The sequence below is a fragment of the Cyanistes caeruleus genome, chromosome 6 (assembly GCF_971803275.1).
Source record: "Cyanistes caeruleus chromosome 6, bCyaCae1.hap1.1, whole genome shotgun sequence".
Lineage (NCBI taxonomy): Eukaryota > Metazoa > Chordata > Aves > Passeriformes > Paridae > Cyanistes > Cyanistes caeruleus.
Window position 1 is genome coordinate 55,686,251 of NC_141706.1, and position 12,677 is coordinate 55,698,927.

General features: G+C 38.7%; 1 long non-coding RNA gene across 1 annotated transcript; it reads left to right on the forward strand.

Moving 5' to 3' along the window:
- Positions 1 to 461: 461 nt before the first annotated feature.
- LOC147652705 (uncharacterized) lies at positions 462 to 10,944 on the forward strand. Its single transcript, XR_015288243.1, has 2 exons — positions 462 to 7,937; positions 8,149 to 10,944. It is a non-coding gene; the product is annotated as an uncharacterized LOC147652705 (long non-coding RNA).
- The last annotated feature ends 1,733 nt before the right edge of the window (positions 10,945 to 12,677 follow it).

Sequence of the window (12,677 nt, forward strand, 5' to 3'; positions counted from 1 at the left end):
ATGTAGAAGCCCTTCTTGTTATTCTTTGTGGGGTGGGTTTGTAGGGATATTTTTGCTGTTGGTGGTGTTTTTTTGGTTTTGTTTGCTTTTTAATAACTAAGAAGCATCCTTCATCTTATTTGGAGAGCAATAATGAACTAGAAAATATAAATCATTTCACCTGTGAAGATGCTGAGTGGAAATATTTCTGTCATTCCCTGTAGAAAAGACGCTTGGTGGAAGTAAAGCTACAGAGATATTTTTCTGTCACTTTTTAAAAAGCTTACTTAACCAAAAAGTTTGGTTGGACAAAACAGTAATATGGGTTGAGGAAATAGGTTGATTTTGTAGGGATTGACTTAGCAGATAAAAGTGTCTTTTGAGGAATGAGATGGTCATATAACAGTGACAAAATATATAATTTTTAATAACAGGAAGAAAACTTGAAAAGTTCAGTAGACTTCAGAAATTAAGCCAAGAATTTGATTCATATCTTTGATAATCACTCCTCTAAAATGGTTTAATTTGTCATCTATCAAAAATGTATATATTTAATAATTGCTTTCAACACATACTCACAATTCATACCCTTAGATGTGTACATACCAGACCACAGAGAGACCTGTACTGACAATGTGAGAAGAGGAAGAGCAGTAAATTGCATTTCTGTGAAGTTGCTGGTCTTATTCTACAGTTGCTACATGCATCTGGGTAAATTAGTTCTCAAGCAATTAAGTAAACAAACATCTTGTTCCACCTGAGGGGTCCACAGATCTGTTTCATTTGGTCCAATAATTTTCAGTGGTTTCACATAGGCTGGAGTAAGGAAAATTAGCTCTCCTGGCAGTTCCTGAAAATCAGCAGCTGACAAAACCTTGCTAGGATATCCATGTCTCAGGAATGTAGTTACCCATTCATTGGTTTCCCCTGGTTGTGACTGGCCAAAGGTGCTCATAGCCTCTAGGGATATCCCCAAACAGTTTCTGTTCCAAAACGTTAAGGAAAAACATGGAAACAGGAAGTTTATCAAGAACTCTTTCACTCCTTACTGAATGAGAACTTGATGGACAATTTTTGTGGAAATGCAATTTTATTAGAAATGCTCACATATTGGCTGCAAAATATTTATGTCCAAATTGTAGTGTTTTATTTTGTTCTTTTGTTGTGGTTTTTTTTTTTTTTTTTAATTTCCAGTATATTAAAGGCAAAGTTCCCCTCAAGCCTTCTTGGCCTTTGGAATGTTGTATGGTGCAGTGACAAAAGAATAGTTGGAAATAAGCAAGCTGAAGTGTTGAAAGGCATGACAAAGTCTGGCATTATTCTTCCCTCATTCCTTTCAGTGCTGTGGTACCTGAGGTTGGACAAAGCAAGCACAATTTACTCAACTGAAAGGTGGAACTGATAATAATACTGCGAGTGAGTTGTTGAGGGATTTATTTAATTAATGTTACCAAAAGACTTCAAAATCCTTAGCTAGATAATGTTCTAAAAGTATCACATTTCCTGCAATAAAGACTATAGCTGGGAGGACCTGTTCAAGATACAGCATTTACAGTGTTGCACAAAGTAGAAGGTATATACCAAAGAGAAATAACAAAATATCTTTTTTAAGAACTTCTTTGATTTTTTAAAGAATCCTTTAGGCTTGTGACTATGTAGATCTACCACACAGATTGAGGAATCATTACAATGATTGCAATGTCTTAAAGCAAAGGGCAAGCTCAGCATTAAGGCTCTTAATTAAGAATGCTGAAGATAATACTTGTTCCTTCTATGCTCTAGAACCAGCCCTCTAAAATATCTCCCTAATAGAAAACAAATTCTTCTCCTTCTATCCTTTTATCCTGTTAGAAATTACAGTGGAACTCAATAATGAACAGATAGAGCTGAATTTCTCAGTTGCAAAAGGAAGCAGAAGAGGTGGTAACTGCTCTTGCTCTCTCTTTTAAAGAATCCCTCACTCAGTATTATGGCCTGAAAGAGTCACAAAGAATTGAGAATATGGATAAAAGTTTGTGAGTGCTCTGAAATTCAGGCCAGAGAGCTTTGTGTCCAAAGACAAAACAACACTTAGGAAAATCAACTTCATTATTGTCTTCATTTTAACTGGTGTTAGGAAAGAGCAGAGACATGAGGAATGGTGAAAACCTGGGCTTTGGTCTCTGCTGTTACCTTCAGCCCTAGATTTTATTTAACTGGTTTGACCCTTCCTTGTCCTTCAAGTCTCTCTCTCTCATTTTTTTGATTACTGTCTTGGGGCTAATCTCCCTTTCCTGATCTTTCTATTCTGCCTTGTTTTTCCACGCTCAAGGTCATTGGTGCAATCCCTCTTTCCACAGTTTCAAGAGGGCAGAAACCTCCTGCTAGTCATCCACAAGAATCTGGCAGCTGGTATTGGTACTTCAGAGACAAACATGTAACTGCCATATGAAATAACTTCCTAAGGGCCAAATTCTGCTTGCATTAGTAATGCAAAAAATGCCATTAACTTCACTCTAAATTGATGCTGTTAATTAACATGGTGTTATTTTTCTGTTATTTGTGGCTCTTTTCAAAAATCAGAACAAAAAAAAACATTGTAATGACATCCTACAAATTATTTTCATTATGGAGTAAAATTAAAAGGTATCTAAAAATACATTAAATATGTTCTCCATGTTATTCCAGGTTTGAAATGCTGTGGTTTCCAGAGCACAGTTACACTAGTGCACTGCAAGGATGAGGGTTCATGAGTTTCTTATATTCAGTTTTTCACCACAATATATATGTTCTGAAACCCAAAAACAACAACACAGCAACACCTCCCAAACCCCAAACCACAAAGAGATATTTAACTGAATTTTTTACATGCTGACAAGGCACTTAATTCCAGATTTTACAATGTGTTAACATTTTTTTTAAACTTTTTTTTTTTTTTTTCTGCATAGCTTAAAATCTGACAAGGACTAGAAGCTTGAGTTTTTGGGATGAATTATGTGTGCTTGCTCTTGCCACAAGAATCTGATAACACTATACACCTACCTATCTATAAAAATTCACTTTAGTTTCAAGGGTCTCAAAAATATTTGAAAAGTCTAGTGAACATTAGACTTTTTGATCAAAAATTTGATTTATATGTATCATAGAAAGAAATTAAATGTTCATGGAGAAGTTTAGTGAGTTGCCTAATTTCCTGTGATAGAAAAAGACCAAAATGCAGCCCACTTAATATGGTGCATCCATTGGCTATTCTACCTCCTTCTACTAATGTCTGCTGTATTTGGAACATATCAATCTTTTGGAGATCTCCAGCTAAATAAAAAACAAATCAACCAAAAACCCATCAAAACAAAATAGAGTACCCAAACACTTCAAACAAGTAAAGATGATATTAATCTCTCAATCAGGAACACCTAATTGGTGTTGGCATCTGATGTCAAGTGCATACATGTTTGTGGGTAACAGTATTGTACCTCAGCCACATATGAAAGACACAAATAAAATGTGAGAGAAAAGTATAATGTATCAGGCTTTTTTTTGCCTACAGATGATCAAGAAATGGGATCAAGATGATCCCATTGAGAGGAAAACATCTAGTATTATTATTAAAATGACACTAAGAAACAAATATCACAACTCCAATAAGCCTGAGAATTAAAATCAATACAGCATAAATAACAAAGGCCATAAAAACAAGTTATGCAGAGAAGAAAAGCTCTAAAACAAAATAATGCTTTGTTTCTTCTAAACTATATAAAAATCTATCAAACTACAAGATGTAGTTGTTTAGGTCTGCCAATTTGAATTTCCTGACCAACGCACCAAATAATGTTGTGGGTTTAATGCTGGCTAAAATCACCAGTGCATCTACTAGAATTATTTACTTATTTCCTGCTATGAGATATGAATTAGGAGGAGGGCAAAACAGGCTCAAAGCTTAAAAGGTATGAAGAAACCCTTATTAACAGAACTAAACAAATAATAAGAATCAGAATAAAACCTTCAGAACACTTCTCCCTCTGCCAAACTTATTTTCTTAACTAGCTGACAATGTAGAGACAGAACCTGGGATTTTAAATTAGTTACTATCTCTACAATAGTCTTTCATCAGTTCTTGTAGGAAGAGGAGTTTTCTCTTGCCATGCCATTGAGACTTCCCCACAAGAAAGAGTTGTCTCCTGGCTTTTCATTTACACAAATAGCAGCTGCCCAGGAAAAAAAATCTGCAATTGTGAAACTCCTCCCATTTTCACAGTCTTCCCACAGCTGAGTTCATGGGCCATATCAACTTATGGGGTATTATTTTAAGGATGAGCTGTTCAAAAGCAAAGGTTCTCTTCATCTATCTCTGCAATCATCTTCATCTTCGGGAACAAAGATTAATACCCTGGGGGAAAAGGGTCGTCATCACTCTCATCTCTCTGTTCAAGCTTCTCATGGGATCACAGCTACTCCAACATCTGCTTTGCTTCATCATGGATGCCTCTGCTCACATCTAGTTTGAACACTCCATCCTCCTATCCTTTCTCACGAATTAAAGAGGATATTTTACTGTATCATATTCCATGTCCACAGCTTTACCAAAAGAGCTTTCAGCCCCAAAACTAAGGTGTCTCCTCATTCTCCTTCCATCTGGGACTTGACTCCTTCTTTAGTGACCTTGGTGTCTTCATGTTGCCTTCTCTGCGTCCTCACTGTTTTTCTCTCACCCAAGGGAGGATCGAGGCCTGCAGGTCTCATCTGTGCACTGAAGAGGGTTAATATCTCGCCCAGGCCTGCAGACAGTGGTGATGGTTTCTGCCAAGCAGTGGCCGCAGCAGCCCCGGTGATGGATTTCAGGCCGCACTGGGCCCCTCCCTGTGCCCAGGGGCCGCGGCGGAGGGGCCTGGCCCGGCCCGGAGGCGCTCCCGGGGCCCAGCGGAGCCTGGCTCAGTGCGGGCCGGCAGCGGGGCAGGGCTTGGTGCCAGTGCGATGTCAGCAGCAGCTGGGGTCCCTCAGCCTCCCGTCCCCCGCCCGGCCACCGTTGGCGTCCGGCCCGGCCCTGCCAGGCCGTGCAGGCCGGCCCGACCGGAGCCCAATTACCTCTCAAGGCCGGAAAAAAGAGAGAGATTTCCTGGACTTGCCCATCTATAAAATGTGTATTTTACAGAGGCGGATCTCGCCTCTAAATGGTTTAATAGGGTGTCAATTCTCAGAGGTAGCCAGCTATTGGTTTCTGCTAAGTACAGAGGAAGCTCTTAGCAGCCCCCTCCCAGAAAAATCATTTCTGTGGGTGGCTTCTGCCCTTCTCACCAATTATCAATTAATTCAAAACCAGCACAGAAGGTCTAATAAGACCAAGCATTCCCTTCCAGTTGCATTCAAAAGTATTTTCAGCATCTCATAATATTCCCCTTTGATTCTATATGAAAATGAATTTGCTTTATGCCCCCTAAAATTTTGGTATTGGTTAAATTAGAAGCTTCTGCAAATACACCTCTGAAGAGGGCATTGAGGAAATCAAATGGAGAAACATGGAAAAGTTTTTCTGGGATGCTCTAGACTCTTGAACAGCCCACTGCTCTAAGCAGGATAGGTGGTAAAATAACACAATCAGATTCATTGACCAACTTCTATAGTGCTGAGCTCAGGGTAGATTTTCAGATGAATCTGAGGAGCAGAGCTGCAGGAGCGCTGCACCTTCTGTTTCTATATTTAATGTAACCTGTACTTCAGGTCCAACTCTGTGACAGATTTTTCAAGATGTATATATGTGTATATATATATTATATATAACATGCTGAATATCAGCTCCTGATAGAAGGCTGTATTTGTGGTCTTTCACTTTTGAGGATTTTGGGATGGCCATGCTGCAGAGCAGAAAATAATGCAGTTACAGGGAGAATACCTATATCCCTGGCCTAAAACTTCCTCTCTAGGACTTGGATCCTCATCTGGGGCCACAACCTAAAATAGCAGAAGACCAAGACAGGTTGTGGGGCTAGGTGCACTGGATTTTTAAAGCCCTTTCACTCGTGACAAACTCACAGATGCCAATGCTGCAGAACAGTGGATATATGCTTATCTTTTGACACTTTATTTTTTTTCTTAATGCTATTAGAATGTAAGATTTCAAATAAAGACTTGAAAAAATTTACCTGAAAGAGGAAAAAGCAAAAAGCTGTGAGAAAAAGAAACCAGATTTTCACTGGAGACTGTTTAACAACCTGAACTAGAGCTGTCAGCACCATGAACCTGCTGCTATAACATCGTGCAGTTCTCTTGTCATATCCCAGAGTATTTGCATGCTCTGCTCACTGCCACATCTGAAATATTTATTCTTGATCTGGTTTTATTTCAATTCTGTTCCATAAGAACCACATTTTCTTTTAGCAAAGCAGAAGATATTTGTTAGAACATTTTATAATTCTTTATTTAAAATGGTAAGATATTCAATTCCTTCTTGGATATTAAACATTATCCTCATGGTTACAGATGAGAGAGGCACATGTCTCAAATTCAAGATTAATCCTTTCCTCAGGTGATATATATAAAGGGAAATTTCCAAGGTTAAGTGTACATCCTATGCAGTTTTAGCTGATTACAGTTTTATGAATGCAATTTTAAGAGGTGCTTAATTCCCACTGAAACATCAAAAATTTCCATCTACTGTGCACACCTCACTGTTACAGAGACTGTTTTTCAAATGGACCTTTATTTTCAGCAAAAAAAAAGAAGCTGATGTTCTCCCATAGCAAATATATGGGAACACTCCAGCTTTATAAATTTCCTCTCTTCTTTACCTCATGAACCCAGGTAAATATGGAGGGCTGTTCAATAAATAAGCGAGCAGAGATTAGAGCACCTAGAAAGCAACAATGAGAAATGTGGCTGATGGTGCTGCTTCACTAAAGTTATACTCACCACAACAGACAAAACATGTAACTATTTTCAGTCTCTACCCTCTCAGCTCCATTTCCCCTCACAGGTAGGCCAGGCAGCAGTCTATTTTAGGCATTACAAAATCATTTCCAAGGTGGGAGGGACTTGTGGAAAATTACACCATATTCAGAGGGGACAGACACAGTCTGGCAGCATCATCTCAATTCTAGAGGGGGTAGGTGTCTAACTCCTCAGAAAAGAAATATATTTGTGCAGGTTAGGATTTTGTCTACCCCCATATGCTCAATAAAATCAGCCAGAGGAAGTGCTGAGGGGATTTCAAGCTACATCTTTATCATGGGTTAGTAAAGTGCCGAAGGCAAGTGTAATCAACCTCATGATTCAAAAGAGAAATGACTCAGATGAAACAGACTGTAAAGGGGATTTTTTTCTTGGTGGACTCCCACACAGGACCCTATAGTTCTCCCATACTCCACCATGAAGTGAATAGTGCTCCCAACAGCTAGAATCTCTCCCACAAAAAAAAAAGTAAAAAAAAAAAGTAAAAAAAAAAAGTGTGTTATTTCCTGTTTTCTTCAAGCCCCAATTCTGTGAGTGCTTATATGAAGTTGTAACCTGTTTCTAGCTGGAATGGCAGCACAGATGATTATTTTGGGTAAGACTGCAGATAGCAGAAACTCTCATGGTGCTATCTCCCCCACAAGTAATTTTCTTTTTTCCATTCAAACATCCTTTTCTCCTTGCTCCAATATTTACTCCAGCCCTTCTATTTCCCAGGATGACATCTGCCCTGGGATCTGTGTATAAAGTTCCTGAACTGTACGTAAAGTCATGACATTATAATGTAAGAACTTGTGACATTCACAGAACTCATTTACATTTACAAGCATCATCCAGAGAATCCCACAAAGCCCATTGAGCTGCCTTGGAGAAGTAAGTGTTTATCAGTCTAGCCTGTTTTACAGGTGAGAAGACTGGGACAGAAGTTTTCCCAAACCTGACAGAAAGCTTTTTTCAAGGCCAGCTAGTGAGCCAGAGATGGAAAGAAGAGGATAACCCAGGAGTTACTGACTCCAGCCATGTTGTCATTACACCAGGTAGTCACTACACCATTTGGAAACTGTTTCAAAATGAAACATGAGCTTTTTGGTTATAGAATGTAAATGTCTCAAAATCCGTTTTCAATAGCTCTGTTCTCTATTGTTTTCAAGAGGGAGAGATTTCTGATGTTTTCCATCCTTCAGTAAGTGAAAACATCTCAGGGTTCCCATTTACCTGTACAGCGACATTTTTTTCCCTCCTTTCCAGCTGGTGGAAGTGGTAACAGAGCCAATAAAGAGCTATTCCTTGTTGAAGTAATTGAGGGCAGCAGGTACTAGAGCCCAGGAGTGTTCAAATGCTAACAAGAATGTTTCAGGAATGCATACAACATTTAGAAATTCAGAGAAATACAAGGTTGTCAAGCTCTTGTGAGTATTGTAATATATTATGAGTAACTTAATGACCTAATTTAAACAATTCTTTCTCTGCATTTATTAGTTCTGATGTATCATCTTTTTCCAGATTCCAAGAATATACTGTCTTGCAACTGAAATTTGTGAATGATGTGTGCCACAGGCAGTGAATGACTAGAATCTCAGTTCTGATGTAGCTTCTCTTTTCAGTAATGATGTACTGAAGAGACAGTAACAGAACTGTGTAGTGTAGGAGGTTGAGTTTCTCTCGTAGATTTGCGGCCACTCATTTGCCAAGTCAGCAGTACCAGAATCGAATGTTTCTCAGGTTATTCAGGGCTTGAAAGTTGGGGAGTTCTGCTGGCATCAGTTTTTCTTGCAGGATCTCTTCCCCTTGAAGTGGTAGATTCCCACCAATGTGTAGCTTTACTGTTGTAATTTATTCATCACTGGTCTAGAAGATAATTTTCATTATATGATAGTTACATAATTTTTTTTTTTTTTTGCTAGTGCATAAAGATTTTATATGCTACTTTGAACTCCAATGACAGTTTATTTTTGTTTCCTAAAAAAAGCTTTGCAGAGTTTCATTTCCTGTAAAATAGAAAAGCATAGTACCACAAAAATACTCCAAAGAGAGCACTCATGAAATGTAATTAATTGTTTAAAAATCATGAATCTTAAGTTATATTTCTTTCCAGAATATAGAAATAGCATTGTTATTTAGCAAGAACTTAAAGAAAACAAACTTTTTTACCTTCTGTGCCTCTTAACAAACATATCCATGTCACTGTCATCACCACACTTCCTTATTGTCCTCTTCCAGTTTGCAGTGTTTTGTATACCCTAAAACCAATATGCTGGCTTTGAGCTTGATAAACACAAACCTAATCTTTCTGATGTAGAAGGTTCTAAGTGAAACAAAAACTTAAGAAAGAAGAGGAAAAAAATGAACAGAGGAAACAGCCAAGACCAACTGCTCCAAATGACTGTGGGGGACAGTTATCCTGGTTTTGAGGCGGCTGTTTTACTGTCGTCCCAGTGTAGGGTGATATGTGATATGGCCTCTGGTGAACCATGGGACTTCACAGGTTTCCTGCTGAAAGCATTTCTCATCAGGTGGGTCAGAGTAATCAGCCCTAATGCCACTGGCCACCCTCAGCTTCTGCTGGCTACCAGGTAGGCACTAAGCAGATAAAGAAGCTGTCAGATGCAGAAGATACATGATCCACATTAGAAACACTGGTCTGTATCCTACCCTGTGTTTTGCCCACTCTGAAAAAAAGTCCCGCTTATATCTCCAAGGAGAATTTAATCCTGAGAAATGTTAATGCCTGTAATAAAAGGAGAAGAGAGATGCACATCTCCCTTCCCAAAATCTCACATCTGTTTCAACTTCAGTGAACTACACACACCCGACTCAGCTTTCCCATCAGCACTATTGTGCTGCATGTGCCAACAATCCCCAGGGCTGAGCAGTGGCTACCAAACCCATCCTGATAAGGCCCTGCAACAAAAGACATCTCACCACCACTGCTGCTGCCAGAAAGTATGGAGAGCAAAATCACAGGAAGAAGAAAAAGTAACAGCCAGATCAGATTTTCTGTTGATTTATGAGGTAATATAAATATTTGGAAATACACCATTGGCTCGTAGGAGGCTAAAGAAAATTTGATAGACCTATATTCTTTTGAAATCTAAGATTCTGTCAAAAAATGAAAAGCTTTGTGAAATTGGGAAGGTCTAACAACAATTTTATTTAGGGGAAAAACCAGGAAACTCTTCTGATGATGTCGAAATATCCCATTCCTACATTTTTGGAATTAAACACTTGAACTTGTCAAGTTGACAAGAAACCTAACTTTTAAAAATTCAGATAATAAATGTATCAACATTAAAAATTAAGCAAACACTACAATATGAATGCTCTGAAATTATTATTTTCTAATTATTTAACTGCATGGAGAGTTTGAAAACAATTTTTCCTCAAAGTCAAAACTAGTTTTGAATTCTTAAACTCCTTTGTGAGGTAGAATATCTTTTTTCTACATAGTGTTAATGTTTTGTGAGGGGAAATGTTGTCAAAACCTGATGAATAGGAGAACAGGGCAATTGTGCCTCTGAAGCTTAATTGGTGTAGAACCATTCAAGTAGGGATTTCAGACCCTCTGTAACTTGTTTTCCAGGATAATGAGATGCACAGAAGGGAACTTAGATTTATCTGAATGAAAAATTTTAAGAATCTGGTTACATTTTATGGCAAACTCAGACTGAGTTTTGGATTTCTCATGAAAACTTATTGGAAGTTTATGTGAAAGCAAGTTTTGCGTTCCATACTACATCCATCCAGACGCTTTGGCTTCTAACCTCAGTGGTGAAAACTTGTTTCCACTGTGTGGTATTTAGTTAGGTTTAAATTAATTCTTGTTCCTGCTTTTTCACTTGTCCCTTTCTCTTCTTCTAGGTCTTTTTTTCGTCTTAATGCTATCTGACACTGATATTTCCCATTCCTGGGTGAAAAATCTTCTCCTCCTCCTACCTGCAGTCATTTGGAACATACAACCATTTCTCTGTCTACCTGAATCCCCATGATTTTCCACCCATAACCTGAAAATAAAGATTAAAAAGCTTTGTCTTTTGACTTTCTCAATGTTACCTCCATCTTGTTATTAATGTTTGGGGGTTTTTTATTCTTCAGTAAATATTTTATTTAATACAGCAAAGCCTTTTGGGATAGCCTTTATATTATAGAAATTATAAAAATGGATTTACATTGTGTTGTGAATGATGATACTTAAACTACTCATATGCCTACATTCTTCCTCTCAACCTCTATTCCTTTATAAGCAGAGAATGGAGAATACTTAAGGAAAATAAGATTCATTTCCTTAAAAACCTCTAAGCTAATGCATTGTTATGTTTGTTACTGTGGTTTCTGTGAGAGGAGAGGAAGATGGATAACAACGTGGGCACTTCTAAAGCAAAGCATTTCCAAAGCAATACCCACATCAGTGGCTGCTTTCAACACCAGCTTTCTGCTTCCTTCCTTTTCCTCTTTCTGCTTGATTCACGACAAAATGTGAGACCTTATGCAGCAGGAAAAAATGATTTTCCCACATGGTGGAATTTTACTGATCTCAGAGTGTGATAAGATATGGCTACACTCTGTGTTGAACCTGCCTCAAAGGCCAGGGGAAGCCTTGACCTGCATGGTGTGAAATAGGCAATAGTGAGCCCTGAGACCACTTACCACAGGGACAGCGGTGAGAGGCAGCAATGGGCACTGGGGTGCACAATACAGCAGGAACTAGGTCTTTCAGGCAATAGCACAAGTGTGCAAAGCCAAGTGCACAGCCCAAGTACAAAGCATCACCGACCTCTGCCTGGCCAGTCATTCATACAGCCACGTAAACTGGTGTGAGAGTTGCATATGGGACTGCGCTTTTCTACCCTGTTTCTCCCAGAACAAAGAAAGGTAGAGCAAAACAACAGCTATGGCTTTGACTGTCCCTTCATCAGCTTGCAAGGAGTGGAAGTATCCCTAAACCAGGACTGCCTTGGTGCACTTGTGTGTGTGTGTGAACAGAGACAGAAGCTGTATGTGTGGTACTCTTAACACCAGTAATTGTGTCTGTGTCTAGATCATCTGAAAACCAGACAACTGTTATGAAGCAGACATAAATTTTGATGCTAAAAGTCTACCATTCAAAAATCTGTGCAGTCTTTTAGTAACTTGAAAATTAAGAGACTTCTTTTTTAAAAGCATGATCGACAATGTGCTTTACCTTAATCAGTCTCCAAGATCTTGTCACTAGCTAGACTAATAATCCAATACTCTTTCAACAGTCTTCACAATAATGGACATATTTTCAGCTTTCTCAGGTCGGGCAACTTATCAAAGAGAACTGTGTGGCTCCATGCAGAGCTGCAAGTGATTCTTAGCAGCTTACCGTACAGTACCTCATGCAGGGACTTGTGCTACATTCCCGTGGATTATGGACTTCATCAGATTCTTTGAAATGAAGTAGCTATCCAATATATACAGGGATCTCACAGGCGGCTAAAACTTTATTGACACTGGGGAAGTGTACACATTTATTTATTAAATAAGAAAATATCTTATACACATGCGCAGAGACACATGAACACACACATGCCATCAGAGTACATGGGGATAAGGAAATCTGCAACATTATCACCTGAGGTAGAAGAGATGAGGGAAACAGACTTCTGTGCACCACACTCATTTTACCCCTGCTTTTCATTACGTGGATAACCTTAGAACTGTTCTTGTTAGCATTTAGAAAAAGGGAAAAATCTAGCCTCCTGCAGGGGAGCTATTATTGCTAGACTGTACTAGCATTATCTTGCTTATGGGGGGGC